At 47.6% G+C, this 17,955-nt stretch overlaps 1 protein-coding gene across 1 annotated transcript in view; it reads left to right on the forward strand.

The window, feature by feature from the left end:
• Positions 1-17,955, forward strand: part of LOC148453523 (protein mono-ADP-ribosyltransferase PARP15-like) — a 98,172-nt gene that overhangs the window by 63,016 nt on the left and 17,201 nt on the right. The window lies entirely within an intron of this gene.

Below are 17,955 nucleotides of genomic sequence, written 5' to 3' on the forward strand. Positions count from 1 at the left end.
ATCGGATGACATATTGTCCACATCAGCCAGTGTGTTCCGGCTATGTCGCTGATGATGCGTGCTCCCGCGCATCATCAGGTTCCTCGTCTGTCGAATGCAGCATGGCCCCCGGCATCGCTCCGTCGCTCCCAGCATCGGCAAGTGTGTATGTACTTGCCAATGCCGGGACCACCGCCGGATCCCATCGTTAGCAAGATTGTGCTGGGTACACATCGTTTAGTGTGTACCCAGCATAAGTGTTCAAAGATTCATTCAAAATCACAGACTGGATCTGATGCTTTGTACTACTGTAGATCATTTCATCTCTCAAAAAATCGTAAAGACTGTTGAATTGTGAGAACAATCTTTTAGGTGTGTAGTGTACCCAATATTGGATTAATCAAGAACCTGTGACCAGTGGAGGAACTGTGACCAGTGCTGTGCAGATGTGGCCAGGGCCATGTGGGCATGTACACTCCCTACACTATAAGCCCCAATGTCTTCCTAAATACATAAAAGTAGAAATATTACATCAATTTGAGAGGAAAATAGAAATACTGATACTTATGATTCATGATTTATGGTTGACCGTTTGGCCACCTGGGTGACTGGTCATCTTCATGCTGCCATGATGATGGGATTATTTTTATGTTGTTGCCTGGGGCTGTAGTCACATCCATCCAGGGCCGGATTAACAATGGGGTGGGTGGAGCTGCAGCTCCAGGCCCTCCCATCAAAATAGGCCCACAAGAGCTGCACAACTTCTAGGACAGGATTTTTTATTCCTGTTACAGACTACAGCAGTCACCCAAGGCACCCACTCAACTGCAATGTCCGGTGTTTAAATGCTGGGTATAATACTTTTGGTAACTGGTGCAGGGGAAGGCGTCACACACCCTCCCTGCACCGCACAGTTTATCTCTGCCTCAATGCACCATGACATCATGCCAGGGCCGGACTGCCCAAGCAGAGGGCTGAATAAATCCATTAGAGCTCCTCCCACTGATGTGCATGGTCACTGCCAGCAAACATTGTCTGCCATCACTGTTTGGCACCACATACTAGTGCACATTAAGGTGGGAGCCTGAAAGTACTGCCCATGCCCGCCCTCCTTGCATACACCAGCCATCGCGGGGAACAGGCAGAATGGGAGGAGCCTGCACAAGTACTTGAAACTGAATGAAATAAATGAGCCTGAAGCAAGAGCAGAGTTCAGTACTAGTAACTGAGCAGCTGACCGTATGTATGTATTAGGACCAGTGCCAGCAATGCAGGGGTTACTGGGCTGCGCAGGGCTAATCTGCTGCTACACAGTACAGGGGAGACTGAGGAAGGTAAATTCTTACCTCCACCATCCAGTGAGCTGATGCAGTGTGCGCACACTATAGAGCTCATCCCTGCTGCTGCCTGGCTGTCAGTACAGTGGCTACTCTGCAAGCAGTAATGTAAGTGATCTGTACTACTGAGTATAGTCTCAGTAGCTTCTCCCAATGCACAGGGGAGGGGGGAGGCATAGCATGCTCAGACTTCAGCCAGAATAGCCCCATTTCTACACAGTGAGAGCCCTCCTCCCAGCCTATCACAAGGAGGGATCTCAGCACCAGGTACCTACTACCTGGAGCCATCTTCCTGCAGTTTCAGCCCCATTCATGTCCCTCATGCACTTTTATACCCCCTACCCTCCCCGACCAGCTGCATGAGATCATGCTGGGCTCCACACTTAGTTACTGATTGGCTGTGACCAGTGTCTATCTGTACTCATCACCTATCATACACATGCAACTAAAGCAACAGACATGTCATAATCTGCCCCCATGTCTGTGTGCAGAGCCCCAGCACCACCTCTACGACCCCTCCATACTCACCGTTGCCTCCCTACACCTCCAATCTAAGCCCTCCATACTCACCATTACCTCCCTACACCTCCTCCCTGACCCCCTCATACTCACCACTATCTCTTTGCACTACCCCATGACCCCTCCATGCCCATCACTACCTCTCTGCACTACACTCTGCCCCCTCCATGCCTACCACTAACTTTCTACACTGCCACCCTTAACCCTCCATGTTTACCACTACCTCTCTGCATCACCCCCTGACCCCTCCATGCCATCCCTCCTTTCTACACTATCACCCATAACCCTTAATGCCCACCACTACCATTCTGCACTAACCCCCGAACCCTTTATACCCACTACTACCTCTCTGCATTATCACCCTGACCCCTCCATGTCCACCACTACCTTTGTGCACTGACCCCACCATGCCAACCACTGCTTATCTGCACTACCTCCTGACCCCTCCATGCCCACCACTACCTCTCTGCACTACCACCATGAACCCTTCCATGGCCACCACTACCTCTCTGATACCACCCTGACCCCACCCCTGTGCAGTCTGCACCCCCACAAAATTGGTCACACACTCCACATCACCAGTCACACCCTCTGTAGCAGCACACAATAGGCCCTTCATGAATTTCAGCTCCAGGCCCAAGTGGACCTTAATCTGGTACTGCATCCATCCCATTGCTAAACTGGCCCTGTGTGTACCTCGCATAAGCCGATAGTGAGGAAGCTTCTATTGGAAAAGAGGTAACGCAGGATCAGTAATAGGTGTTCGTCATACAGGTACTTCTAGGAATAAGATTTGGAAAGAAGTGGAGTCTTCTGAAGATCTTTCTTTTTAGAAAGAAAAACAACTAATCTCCTTTCCACCATTCTCCCTTAATAATAGTCTTTTGTTGGAGACGTGGATAATGTCTGATAAAAAAAATGTCAAATCTCCTATCAAATTTTAACCCGAGTGCAATAAACTTTGATTGTTTTAAAAAGTATAGAGGCATTTTTATCCCTATCTGCGTTATTTTATGTTAATTTTAATGCTAATTCAAGAAAGCAATTACAGGTTGAGTCTCCCACATCCAAAAATGCTTGGGACCAGGGGTATTTTGGATAACGGAATATTCCGTACTTTGGAATATTTGCATACCATAATGAGATATCTTGGGAATGGGACCCAAATCTAAACACAGAATGCATTTATGTATTATATACACCTTATACATACAGCCTGCAGGTCATTTTATAATATTTTTTTAATAATTTGGTGCCTTAAATAAAGTTTGTGTACATTGAACCATCAAAAAGCAAAGGTTTCATTATCTCAGTCATGCTAAAAATATTCCGTACTATAATCCAGTTATGTATTATCGTTTCTAAGGGCTACCAAAAAATCTATCCAGATCATTTTAGTATATCTTTGGATAATAGGCACTAATTAATCTATTTTCACAGTTTCTTTGCTTTATTTTATGACATAACAAAGGCATGCAGGTATACATGAGACAGCAGCTTTTAATTTCGTCCGATTTTAGGAGGAATGAAGTATTATTTCATTGAGCTGTTATGGTACCAACAAATTTGTTCACGCCTGTATATTTTCTTACATATTCAACACATTAGTAGTACATACAGGATCGCCACTTATAATCAGATACACGGATAAGCAACTGATAAACTTTTCTAGGAATTTTGGTTAGGATTTTTATCTCCTTTGAATTATTTAATACTACACTAAATGGCTATGTGATCGAGTGTACCTCTAACGGAAACATAGGATGCACAAGCGTAAGGCATGTTTGTTAGTACTCAATGCAGAAGTAGCATTGACCTATTAATAATGTAATAAAAACTATTTTTCTAAAAGTAATATAATTATGTTTATGTACAAATTGGGTAATGTGGGCCACTTTACAGACTGAGCTTTCAGGCAATTATGAGCACTAGCCATACTTGCCTACTGTCCAGGAACCTGCAGGAGGCTCACAATATTTCAGGTACTCCCCCACACCCCCAGAAGAGTAGGTAATCCTCCCACATCCCGCCCACTTCCTAGTGAAGTTGGCAGAATGGGGAGAATGATACCGGTGCAAATCCACAGTCCATGAGGAGGGGGTGGGGCCAAGTGAACCGATTCTATGATAATTGTGTCAATCGCACCAATTCAAATAGGTGCCATTCGTGACATTTTGCCATAAGGGGGTGGGGCATAATCACTGTCCACCTGCTTCTCATCTCCAGGCTTCTTCAAAAGTAGACAAGTATGGCACTAGCGTAATAATGTTACTGTCACAACAAATCTGTCACAATGGTGACCAACATATGAAAATACTACAGCAATGTTGACTCTAGCAAACAAAAAATTCTGATTCCTAGAGAGCCATTTCTGGATAATCGTCTCTGGTTATTATTAAGAGAAAATAATAGCTGATAAAAGTCACATTCACAATATAAAAATAAATCAAAAATATTACCAATAACTTCTCCAAATCTGTTGTTTTTCCCTTTAAAAGTATGGTTGAGAGAAATCCAATCAGACTGAACAAGGGTTAAGCACTGATGCAGGCTGGAATAAATATCCCTGTGATGACACTGTGACTACCCAATCAGTCAGCTAGGGGTAGGTGAAGTTAGCTAGTGTCACAGTTGGTGTTAGTGAGTTACCTGTCTCAGGTGATGAACTGGAATCACTGGAGGCCGGCTGGACTGGAACGATGGGTAACATGAATAGCTCTTTTAATATAGGAATTGGGTAGCAGTGAGAACAGCCTTTGATGATGAGTGACTGGAACTGGAAACTAGCAACGTTGGAGTGAGACCAGAAGGAACTTGGAGGGACTGGACTGGGACTGGCAGGTAGGCTGACTGAGCTGGTCGGTGTACCAGTAGATGAGCATGCAGACGGATGGTAGCACGGAAGCTACTTGGTGCAGCTAATGAGCCGTGAGGTGAGTGGACTTGGAGGAACGGACTGGGACCGGCAGGAAGACTGACTGAGCTGGTCAGGTTACTAGTAGATGGTCTTGCAGATGGATGGTAGCGTGGAAGCTACTTGTTGTGGCTTGGGAAGCCGTGGGTAGACGTTGGTAGCTGGGTGGCTCTGTGGAGTGGCCGGATAGCCGTGGATAGACGCTGGTAGCTGGGTGGCTACGTGGAGCAGCCAGATAGCCGTGGGTAGACGCTGGTAGCTGGGTGGCTACGTGGAGCGGCTGGATAGCCATGGGTGGATGCTGGTAGCTGGGTGGCTACGTGGAGCAGCTGGATAGCCGTGGGTAGACACTGGTAGCTGGGTGGCTACGTGGAGTGGCTGGATAGCCGTGGGTAGACGCTGGTAGCTGGGTGGCTACATGGAGCGGGCTGGGAGCCGTAGGTGAGAGATGGTAGCGTGGAAGCTACTTGGAGCGGCCTGGGAGCCGTAGGTGAGAGGCTGGTAGCGTGGATAGCTGAATGCAGCAGGCTTATGGATAGCACTGGTCTAGGAACCAGCAGGAGCCTGGGACATACTGGTACTCAGAGGTACAGCTATAGCACAAGTTGTACACCACGGGACATAATGAGATGTTCAAGCACTGAGTGCTATTAGAGGAGGATCTATATACCTAGAGTCTGGCAGCGATTGGTGGATACAGACTGGTGTTCTGGCAGTGGCATTCTGAGTGGAGCAAGGCACAACATGCAGAGGGAGTAATCATCTCTGCAGACCTTGAGAATCAGGACCACACCTGTGATTCCAATTAAGACTAGCAATGCTCACAGACAGAGCAGGGTCCAGGTGATTAATCAGTGTGGGGAGGAGAGCAGTCTGCACACACAGAGATGTCACAGCCAGCATGATTCAGCCAGAGCAGATGTCCCAGGAGAATTACAAACACAGATCCATGGAGCAGCTGGCAGAGGTAAGTCACAAAAGGTAAAAACTAGCCAGGATTGTGACAGTACCCCCCTCTTCATGGGTGGACTCTGAACACCCAAATAAATACATAGGAGAACATGAAAAATGAGACACCCAGGAAACTGAAAAACTTTCTTCCAAACATGACATTACAGGAGCTTCAAACATAGGGACACCATCACTCTAGAAACATCTCTTTAGACATCTTCTTAATTCTTACATTATTTGGGATACCAGGAGTGGAAATTCTTCAAAGGGGATGGTTCAAGACCTTCATCGAATCTTCTTTCTGCTGCGAGAATGTTTTGTGCCAACCAACGGACATGGGATCTCTGGTAACTCCTGTGGAAATACATGACTGGAAAGGACAGGGTCAAATGGCAGATGGTTTTCAGGGAATGGAGAATTATCATATGCAGGATCGAGTTCAGACTCCGAGTCAGTATCTAAAGGTAAAATCGAAGGTTTAGTAGGACTTGAACATTGATAGGACTCCTGGGAGGAAGTAAGCGAAATATAACCAATTTTGATGGTGTTTTGGGAGGTACCGCAGTATGAAGAGGACAAGGAGGTAGGCGCACATCTCATGTTCAGGGATGCCGATTCTATAGTGCCACTCTCCTTGGATGCTTCGAATTCAGCATGTTGGCCCTTGAAAACTTGACCTTGTTCGGATTTCAGGGAAGTGGAGGACTCAGCAGAGGATGATTCCTTAGTTGAACCAACAGACTGTTTGGAGCAATTTTTAGAACTGAGAATTTCACTAGAATTTCGTTTGACAGGTTTAAGACCAAATTCTTTAATAACAGCTTCACTGAAAGTCCTTATTTTTAGTAGCACAGGATCTTTAGACTCGATGAAAGGATTGGCCCAGTCCAATGCCTTACCTCTAAAGGAAGAGAGAAGGTACTTAGTAAAGTTGGTAGGAGTGATACCACAAGCTGGATCTGCTTCCATGATTGCAGCATATTGCTCCAGTAATGCAAAGTATTGCGATAAGTCCCCATCAAAATATATGCATCCTGGAGTATCCGATGAAGTTTGTATGTTCGAGGATTGTGGAGCACATTCAGGTGCAGAGCTGGAAGAGACTTGAGGATGCTCCGATTGATGAGGAGTCAAAACAACTGAAGTTGACAGCTGTTCGGTACTTGGACTAACTAAAGGAACTGGAAGTAGTCCTGAGGAGCCAGAGACAGCAGCTTCAACAAACAAGGCTGAGTACAGACTACAGAAACTGTCATCCTCTGGAACGATATTAGCAGGAGACGTTGAACAGGAACCATGATCAGATTTTGTAGTACAAGACACTTCTCCCTGGTAACTGGAACTTGAAACCCCCTCCTGAGGAATGAGACTTGAGACCCCCTCCTGGGGTGCGCGACTTGAGACTCCCTCCTGGGGTGCGAGACTTGAGACCCCCTCCTGGTGTGCGAGACTTGAGACCCCCTCCTGGGGTGCGAGACTTGAGATCCCCTTCTGGTATGAGGCACTTGAATTCCCCTCCTGGGGAATAGCACTAGAAACCCCATCCTGGAGTATGAGACTTGAGACCCCCTCCTGGGGTGCAAGACTTGAGACCCCCTCCTGGGGTGCGAGACTTGAGACCCCCTCCTGGGGTATGAGACTTTAAACCCCCTCCTGGGGTACGAGAATTGAGATCCCCTTCTGGAATGAGGCACTTGAATTGCCCTCCTGGGGAATAGTACTAGAAACCCCATCCTGGGGTATGAGACTTGAGACCCCCTCCTGGGTTGCGAGACTTGAGACCCCCTCCTGGGGTGCAATTCTTGTAACCCTCTCCTGGGGTGAGAGACTTAAGGTCCCCTCCTGGAGTACAGAACTTGACACTCCCTGTTGGAGTATGGGACCCAAAATCCCCTTCTGGGGAAGCTGACTCGACTTTTCCTTTTGGGGTATGGAACATGAACCCCCCTTTTGGGATGCAAGGACAGAGACTTCCTCCTGGGGTGAGTGACTCAAAACCCCTTCTTGGGTTACAGGACTTGAGGACCCTCCTGGGGTTGAGACTCTGGAGACCCCTCCTGGGGTTGCCAACTGGAGTCCCATACCAGAACAGGCAGAATCCGGGCTGGGACCGGAACAGGCAGAATCCGGGACGGGACCGGAACAGGCAGAATCCGGGACGGGACCGGAACAGGCAGAATCCGGGATGGGACTGGAACAGGCAGAATCCGGGACGGGATCGGAACAGGCAGAATCCGGGATGGGACCGGAACAGGCAGAATCTGGGCTGGGACCAGAACAGGCAGAATCTGGGCTGGGACCAGAACAGGCAGAATCTGGGCTGGGACCAGAACAGGCAGAATCCGGGCTGGAACCTGAACAGGCAGAATCTGGGCTGGGACCGGAACAGGCAGAATCCTGGACGGGACCGGAATAGGCATTGAGACGTTGACACATTGTTATACTGCTGGAATTGCAAAGGGGACAGCCTTGATAAAGTGGTCAGAAGCTCCACAATAGCGACAGAGATGTAAATCTTTACGCCGCTGGCGTTCAGCCACAGAGAGCTTGGAGCGCGGGTAACTTCGATGTCTCACTTTACTTGGCATGGAAGATCTTTGGTTCTTAGAGATTCCAAGACAGAGTTTTTAGTTGAGACAGAGGTAGCTCTAAGAAATTCAGGAATTATCTGAAAGATTTTGCTGAGTAGAGCCTGTAGCTGTTCCAGCAGTTGATGGAAAGTAGTTAGGGGTTCAGGTAAGATTTGGGTATCATCTAGCCGGTTAGTCAGAATTTGCAGAAGCTGTAGTACTTGATGCTGTACCGCCTCCTGTGATTCCAAGCGAGTAATTAGGTTACGGAAAGCACTTGATCCAGAATTAGGTGCTTGATCCGCCACCATCGTTAGGCTTGAACATACTGTCACAGTTGGTGTTAGTGAGTTACCTGTCTCAGGTGATGAACTGGAATCACTGGAGGCCAGCTGGACTGGAACCATGGGTAACATGAATAGCTCTTTTAATATAGGAATTGGGTAGCAGTGAGAACTGCCTTTGATGATGGAACTGGAAACTAGCAACGTTGGAGTGAGACCAGAAGGAACTTGGAGGGACCAGACTGGGACCAGCAGTAGGCTGACTTAGCTAGTCGGGGTACCAGTAGATGAGCATGCAGATGGATGGTAGCACGGAAGCTACTTGGTGCAGCTAATGAGCCGTGAGGTTAGTGGACTTGGAGGAACCAGACTGGGACTGGCAGAAAGACTGACTGAGCTGGTCGGGTTACTAGTAGATGGTCTTGCAGATGGATGGTAGCATGGAAGCTACTTGTTGTGGCTTGGGAAGCTGTGGGTAGACGTTGGTAGCTGGGTGGCTACGTGGAGCGGCTGGATAGCCGTGGATAGACGCTGGTAGCTGGGTGGCTACGTGGAGTGGCTGGATAGCCGTGGGTAGACGCTGGTAGCGGGGTGGCTACGTGGAGTGGCTGGATAGCCGTGGGTAGACGCTGGTAGCTGGGTAGCTACATGGAGCGGCTGGATAGCCATGGGTAGATGTTGGTAGCTGGGTGACTATGTGGAGTGGCTGCATAGCCGTGGGTAGACGCTGGTAGCTGGGTGGCTACGTGGAGCAGCTGGATAGCTGTGGGTAGACGCTGGTAGCTGGGTGGCTACATGGAGTGGCTGGATAGCCGTGGGTAGACCTTGGTAGCTGGGTGGCTACGTGGAGTGGCTGGATAGCCGTGGGTAGACACTGGTAGCTGGGTGGCTACGTGGAGCAGCTGGATAGCCATGGGTAGACGCTGGTAGCTGGGTGGCTATGTGGAGCGGCTGGATAGCCGTAGGTAGACATTGGTAGCTGGGTGGCTACGTGGAGTGGCTGGATAGCCGTGGGTAGACGCTGGTAGCTGGGTGGCTACGTGGAGCGGCTGGATAGCCGTGGGTAGACGCTGGTAGCTGGGTGGCTATGTGGAGCGGCTGGATAGCCGTGGGTAGACGTTGGTAGCTGGGTGGCTACGTGGAGCAGCTGGATAGCCGTGGGTAGACACTGGTAGCTGGGTGGCTACGTGGAGCGGCTGGATAGCCGTGGGTAGACGCTGGTAGCTGGGTGGCTACGTGGAGTGGCCTGGGAGCCGTAGGTGAGAGATGGTAGCGTGGAAGCTACTTGGTGTGGCCTGGGAGCCGTGGGTGAGAGATGGTAGCATGGAAGCTACTTGGTGCGGCCTGGGAGCTGTGTGGAGAAGCTGGTAGCATGGAAGCTACTTGGAGCGGCCTGGGATCCATAGGTGAGGGGCTGGTAGCATGGATAGCTGAACGCAGCAGGCTTATGGATAGCACTGGTCTAGGAACCAGCAGGAGCCTGGGACATACTGGTACTCAGAGGTGCAGCAATAGCACAAGTTGTACACCACGGGACGTAATGAGATGTTCAAGCACTGAGTGCTATTAGAGGAGGATCTATATACCTAGAGTCTGGCAGCGATTGGTGGATACAGACAGGTGTTCTGGCAGTGGCATTCTGAGTGGAGCAAGGCACAACATGCAGAGGGAGTAATCATCTCTGCAGACCTTGAGAATCAGGACCACACCTGTGACCTTGATCCAGAATTAGGTGCTTGATCCGCCACCATCGTTAGGCTTGAACCTACTGTCACAGTTGGTGTTAGTGAGTTACCTGTCTCAGGTGATGAACTGGAATCACTGGAGACCGGCTGGACTGGAACCATGGGTAACATGAATAGCTCTTTTAATATAGGAATTGGGTAGCAGTGAGAACTGCCTTTGATGATGGAACTGGAAACTAGCAACGTTGGAGTGAGACCAGAAGGAACTTGGAGGGACCGGACTGGGACCAGCAAGTAGGCTGACTGAGCTGGTCGGGGTACCAGTAGATGAGCATGCAGATGGATGGTAGCACGGAAGCTACTTGGTGCAGCTAATGAGCCGTGAGGTTAGTGGACTTGGAGGAACCGGACTGGGACTGGCAGGAAGACTGACTGAGCTGGTCGGGTTACTAGTAGATGGTCTTGCAGATGGATGGTAGCATGGAAGCTACTTGTTGTGGCTTGGGAAGCTGTGGGTAGACGTTGGTAGCTGGGTGGCTACGTGGAGCGGCTGGATAGCCGTGGATAGACGCTGGTAGCTGGGTGGCTACATGGAGCGGCCGGATAGCCGTGGATAGACGCTGGTAGCTGGGTGGCTACGTGGAGCGGCTGGATAGCCGTGGGTAGACGCTGGTAGCTGGGTGGCAACGTGGAGTGGCTGGATAGCCGTGGGTAGACGCTGGTAGCTGGGTAGCTACGTGGAGCAGCTGGATAGCCATGGGTAGACGTTGGTAGCTGGGTGACTACGTGGAGTGGCTGGATAGCCGTGGGTAGACACTGGTAGCTGGGTGGCAACGTGGAGTGGCTGGATAGCCGTGGGTAGACGCTGGTAGCTGGGTAGCTACGTGGAGCGGCTGGATAGCCGTGGGTAGACGTTGGTAGCTGGGTGGCTACGTGTAGTGGCTGGATAGCCGTGGGTAGACGCTGGTAGCTGGGTGGCTACGTGGAGCGGCTGGATAGCCGTGGGTAGACACTGGTAGCTGGGTGGCTACGTGGAGCGGCTGGATAGCCGTGGGTAGACACTGGTAGCTGGGTGGCTACGTGGAGTGGCTGGATAGCCATGGGTAGACGCTGGTAGCTGGGTGGCTACGTGGAGCGGCCTGGGAGCCGTAGGTGAGAGATGGTAGCGTGGAAGCTACTTGGTGCGGCCTGGGAGCCGTGGGTGAGAAATGGTAGCGTGGAAGCTACTTAGTGCGGCCTGGGAGCTGTGTGGAGAAGCTGGTAGCATGGAAGCTACTTGGAGCGGCCTGGGAGCCATAGGTGAGAGGCTGGTAGCGTGGATAGCTGAACGCAGCAGGCTTACGGATAGCACTGGTCTAGGAACCAGCAGGAGCCTGGGACATACTGGTACTCAGAGGTACAGCAATAGCACAAGTTGTACACCACAGGACGTAACGAGATGTTCAAGCACTGAGTGCTATTAGAGGAGGATCTATATACCTAGTGTCTGGCAGCGATTGGTGGCTACAGACAGGTGTTCTGGCAGTGGCATTCTGAGTGGAGCAAGGCACAACATGCAGAGGGAGTAATCATCTCTGCAGACCTTGAGAATCAGGACCACACCTGTGATTCCAATTAAGACTAGCAATCCTCACAGAGCAGGGTCCAGGTGATCAATCAGTGTGGGGAGGAGAGCAGTGTGCACACACAGAGATGTCACAGCCAGCATGATTCAGCCAGAGCAGATGTCCCATGAGAATTACAAACACAGATCCATGGAGTAGCTGGCAGAGGTAAGTCACAAAAGGTAAAAACTAGCCAGGATTGTGACAGCTAGGCCTTAGGAGTCTTTATGTGTCTAATGTGCAGAGATTCAGACCTCTTTGTTTACTGATGTCTCGACAGGGCAGTAATCACTACTCACTGTCTGCTGTTAGATTGCATGGTGTTTATTGTACCATTTCTCTCCAGTTTCTTATTCTCTTCTCTCCACCTGTCTTTCTTTCTATCTTAATCTGCATTTATCCCTCCTTGCTTTTCCTCTCTTTTTCTTCCTGTGCTGCTTCCTACCCCCCACCCCACCTTGTCCTTTTTTGCTGTGGCCATGTGCAACCAACCAGCACGTCTTGTCCCACAGCTGGCTAGCTGCTTGGTGGCCAGGGCTATGATACTGGCATACCTTCAGTCCCTTTCTTGGATGCTGTATCATGAGTTAGAGACCTGCCCTATTCCTGTGCACTACTGTACTGGCTGCCATCTAGAAGCTGTCCAGCGCTGATGCTGAAGAGCCAGTGTACCTGTGCCTTTGGTCTGGAATGAAGATTTTTCACATGATGCAGGCCCGGGCATGATCCCTAATCGCACTGTCCTGCCTCTCTTCTCCTCCCACTCATCCATGAGCAGGCAGCAGGCTCAGATGTGCGACCTTGCATGATACAGGTCCGGGCATGATCCATAGTCGCACTGGCCTGCCTCTCTTCTCTTCTCCTCCCACTCACCTGTGAGCAGCCAGCCAGCTCAGCTGTGCAACCTCTGGCTGCCCAGCCAACTGAACCTCTGGCTCTCCTCTATGCTGTCTGCTTTCCATGCAGGGCTCCTCCCTGACTTGGATGTCTCGACTGGCACTGAACACCAGAAATAAACAGAGAGAAGTCTACCACAAGGTGCCTATAGACTACAGACAGAAAACAAAGACAAAACCATATGTTATCTTTTTTTTTAAATAATATTTCTATAACAGCTAGAAGCTTCCAAAATCATAGAAAAATATCTGAAATTTATAAATAGGTTAGGTGCAATTTGAAAATCACTAGGATTTATGATTTTGGAGAAATTAGATATCTAACCAATCCCACATCACATTGCAGTCATGTTTGAAACTAATATTATAGCTTAAAGAATGGAGATGTATAAATACCATATTTTATGTACAGTAGTTATGCTATTATTATTATTAATAATAATAATAATAATAATAATAATAAACTTTATTTATAGGGTGCCACAAGTGGTCTGCAGCACGTAAAGATGGCAAAACAATAACACTGTACAGGGTAAAGCATTACAGTACAGAGAACTGACAATACAGTAGATAGGTAACAAATAGCACTACAACTCTCAACACAGCCACTGATGCAATTTGAGCTGAAACCTGTACCTATTAGCATGGGTGCAGATGACTGGTCTGGGTTGTCTGAAGAATCAAAAGCAACAAAAGAGTGGAGTCCAGGGACAGAGAGTCCAAGAAGGTGGTGTCGAGTGTAGTTGGTGTGTAAAAGAAGTAGGCAATGGAACATTAGGAAGGATGGGGGTGACAAACAGAAGACATTAGGAGTGAGCCAGTGTAAGTGGCAGGAAGCTGGAGTGGAAGAATTGGAGGGTGCAAGAGGGCAAGGTAGACTACTTGGTGAGACTGATATGCAAAGCCGTAACTAGATTTTTTTGGTGCCCTGGGCCAGAAAGAGCATTAGAGCCCCACCCTCCCTCCCCATTTTTGTAATAGGGACATTAGACGCACACCCAAAAAAGGGGTGTAGTTTCATGGGGAAGGATTACTGATCTTGTTGTACCACTATTATCCAGATGTCACTGCTAAACACAGTGTGAATCCAATGGTTGCAGTGATGACACAATAATTATGCAATATAACTAACCAGCTCTGGCAAAGGTACTCAAGGTGTGCTGTAACACCTGAGTCTTGAATCGATGGCTGTTTTCAGTGCTACAATCAGAAATTGTGGGAGAGATAACTCCATGTGTAAGGTATCTGACTGCCATGTGAAAAGTGATAGGTCTGAGTCCGGGTTTGATAGTATTTTGAAATGTGGATATGCCAAGGATAAAAGAAGAGGAAGCTACAAGTGAGAATGATTATAAATAGAAAATTTTAAATTGACAGGCCCGAGTAGCGCCCCCCTGCCCTACGGTTCCCTGTACAGTGGTACATGTCGCACCACCCTAGTTATGGCTCTGCTGATATGCTTTTATGAACAGGTGGGTTTTCAGTGCCCACTTGAAGCAATGCAGGTTTGGGCATAGTCTAATAGAATGAGGGAGATTGTTCCAATAGTTGGGGGCAGCACAAGAGAAATCATGGATTTTGGAGTGAGATGTGGTAACCAGAGGGGAGGAAATGCAGCTATCATTGGTCCACCGGGGAGGGTGAGAGGGAGTGTGTATGAGGTTGGAGATGTAGGGAGCAGTAGAGTTGGAGAGGTTCTTGTATATGATGGTGAGAAGTTTGAAGAAGATTCTGTAGGGGAAGGAGAGACAGTGAAGGGCCTGGCAGAGAGGGGAGGCAAATGTGGAGTGGTTTGAGAGACAGATGTCTAGCTGCAGAGTTGAGTATAGATTTTGGGCAAGATGGGAGCAGGTCAGTGAGTGAAACAATGGTTTTGGTGGCATCCAGGGAGAGAAAAAATCTGATGTGAGCAATGTTGTGGAGATGGAACATGGTAGGATAGCAAAAAATATTGAAAATATTGAATATGGGGGGAGAGGGAAGAGTCCAGAATGACAGGCAGTGGAGTTAGGGAATGGAAGAGATAGTGGTGTTGTTAACAGTAATAGTTGAGTGTCATAGAGGTGATACTGGAGGCTTAAGGAACTGATAAATTCACCCAGGGAGGAGGTGTACAGAGAAAAGAGCAGAGAGCCAAGGACAGTTCCCTTGGGGATGCAAATGGAAAGAATGGATGGGGGGGTGGACCAGAGGAGGAAACAGAGAATGAGTGGTGACGAGGTAGGAGGTGAACCAAGAAAGCATGGTGCCAGAGAGACCAATGGTCTGAAAGGTGCACAGTAGGAGGGTGATTCAAAATGTCAACGGCTGCAGAGAAGTCCAGAAGCAGGAGGGAGAAGAGGCCCCTGGTTTTGGCTGGGAGAAGATAATTGGTGACTTTGTTTCACTACAGAAGAGTGGAGAGGGGGAAGCCACATTTGAGAAGATCAAAGATAGAGTTATCAGAGAGGTAGCAGATGAGACGGTTCTAGACAAGCCTCTCTAGTATTTAGGAGACTAGAAATGGGGCAGTAATTATTTCACAGGGGTTATTTTGTGCAGTTATTTGTACTTAAGTTAAAACTTAAGTGGTCGGTTCTAGTATGGACCCTGATTCAATTAAATGACCAGCCAGTCATCAGAGACTTGGTCTTGACATCATCTATAGGATGGATGCACAGAGAATAAAAGTTATGGGAGTTTCTTGTTCTGTACAAAACAAAAAGCTGCGATTCCGCACTGGTACTGAAAAAGCAGTCATCTTTCATTTCTTTCTACGCTGTACATTTAGTTTTTTGTTCTGTGTCAGACTTTGGGGATCAAACTAATTGAGAGACTGCACCATCAGTTTCCGCTGTGCCCCCAGTACAGAAAAGGCTGCGTGTTATTCTTTAAGGTTTTTACCTTTTATATGAAATTGCAATACATGTTTGTCTTGGTACCAGAATCCCTTTTTGTTTATTTGCAACATTTAACTAAGCATTGTATTTCTTTTGTAAATAAAGTGTTCTTTCTTAGTCTACAGTATTTCATATACTCTGCAGAACCCAGTCTTTGAGGAAGCTATGAGATCGCTAAAGTGATGCTATAACTGTTATTGCTAAAAGCATGGGGGAGTCCAAACTAACTGCATGGAGCTTGCGCACAGTAATAAAGTGTTGGAGACCTGTGGCCCTTTATATTTACTTTGGGTGATGGTGTTAAAGAAAGTGAATGGTATAATGTGCAGAGAGATACTGTAGAATATTTAGTGTGAGTAGTCTATTCATCTCTGCCTTCACTGCATCAGTACTTGGGTATCTGGGCAATAACAGTCCTGACTCTAGTGTGATACAATCATGGTGAATTAAATTACTGCCCCTGGCCACAGTCAGAGTGCAAACATCAGGCATACCTACTGGGGTCCCTGATAGTATCCTTATTGGTCCTTGATGATGTCCATATGGGTGGTTGAGATTTGACAGAGTATATTTCATGGATCATTTTCAGTTGTACTGTGGTGGTTGTGTTGTTCTGGTATCTTGATGTCAACTCTGACAGTATGAATTTGGTGGGTGACAGCATGGCTCTTTTTCCTGGAGTTTTCTTTCAGTTTTTGTGGTTTGCTTTAGGTTGTAGTTATAGTGGCAGGGCTGTGGCTCATAGAGCAAGCTTTGCTGTCAGTGGGGGGTTCTGGCAGATCAAATAATTTGTGGGGCACAGCAGGTACACTCTCCTACACAGTGGTGTGTCAGCTGTTAGCCTCTATTCCAGAGGCCAGCAACCACTGGTGTCCCTCCCCGTGGTGTTACCCGGTGCGGGGAGGGATGTTGTGAGCACGGCCCAAAAAGGGGCATGGCCTCATAAGAAGGGGCGTGGCATCATGGGATGGGGGTGTGGCCTCACAGACTGAATCCCCGTGGTCCCATTTTTAATATTACTGGGGGGGTGCAGGGGGTGCGTGCTGACTGCCTTGTCTTGCAGTGCCCGGCTCCCTCACAGTGTCAGGAGCCGGGTGCTGCACTTAATATTACAGTGCAGCACCCGGCACCTGTCACAGTAGGGGAGTGTCAGTCTGCACCTTGGTGTCACCCCTCGGCGGGTAACACTCGTGTGCAGCCCACACCCCCTGCACCTGCCTTGTGACGCCACTGACAGCAACTCCATCTTACCAGATGGGTCTCACCTTATTAGAATAAATATGGAGGAGAGGTTGCCTTTTAGTTGTGCACCTATGGGATAGATGATTACGCCCCTATTGACATCTTAAGGCTACTGTGGTTTCAGATCTTTTAATGTGATTATATGGACCTGGATGATTACACTTTGTTTGCCATATTAAAGCTTTTGTAGTTGCAGAGCCTGTTATATTATCTTACAATATATTGATCTGCCTTCCCCCTTTTTCATTGCCACAATTTTCTTCTTTTAATGTTAGCAATAATTGATGATAAATGTTAACACCATATACAGTTGTCCTGTATTTATTAGAGTTCAGTTACGTTGATGATATACAGTAGTTAATACAGGTGTCTTTGGTAAGAAGTACAAGCTGGCTTCTGCCATAAGTAATGTATACATACAGACACTAATTAACCTGTTAATCAGCAGTCAATCAGAAGTAGCTAGATAGTACTGCTGATAGTCATAATCATCATTGTGCATATTTGCAACAGACTTCCAGTACCTGCAAGAGATCTGCCTACTGACAGACATATCAATGTCTGTGTACTGTATTTGGTTAATTGACTCACAATTACTTGAACATGCACTTACTTTACTTGGCTGATGCTTAACTGACCCTTTCCTCTCCTGCACTTCTTTTCCAGATGTAAGTTAAAGAAATGCAAAAATTAATACAAATTATATGTATTTTATTTCAGCACATGCATAGTATGAAAATGAGTATCTAACACACAAAAAAAAACAGATGTTGCTGTTAATAAAGTCCGTGTAATATAGTGCTATATAGAACAAAATGATTACCATCTGATTGTGCTATTATCTTTCACAAGCTGGTTCCATCTATGTTTCTCAGCTTTCCTGTTGTGAGGTCTGGAAGAAGTTGTTTGAAGAGAGATCATAGAGAGCACAAAATGTAACATGCTCACTTCCAAGTGAAAGTGGTCTAGGCAGAACCTTACTTTTTAGTTTTATAGCTACTTACCTGTTAATAAGTAGTATTAATAAAATAAAAGGAATTTTTTGTATGGAATGAATTTTGCTTATAGGCTTTACTGGATATAGTAAAATATAAC

This window comes from Taudactylus pleione, unplaced genomic scaffold, assembly GCF_031769625.1.
Source record: "Taudactylus pleione unplaced genomic scaffold, aTauple2 ptg001137l, whole genome shotgun sequence".
NCBI lineage: Eukaryota > Metazoa > Chordata > Amphibia > Anura > Myobatrachidae > Taudactylus > Taudactylus pleione.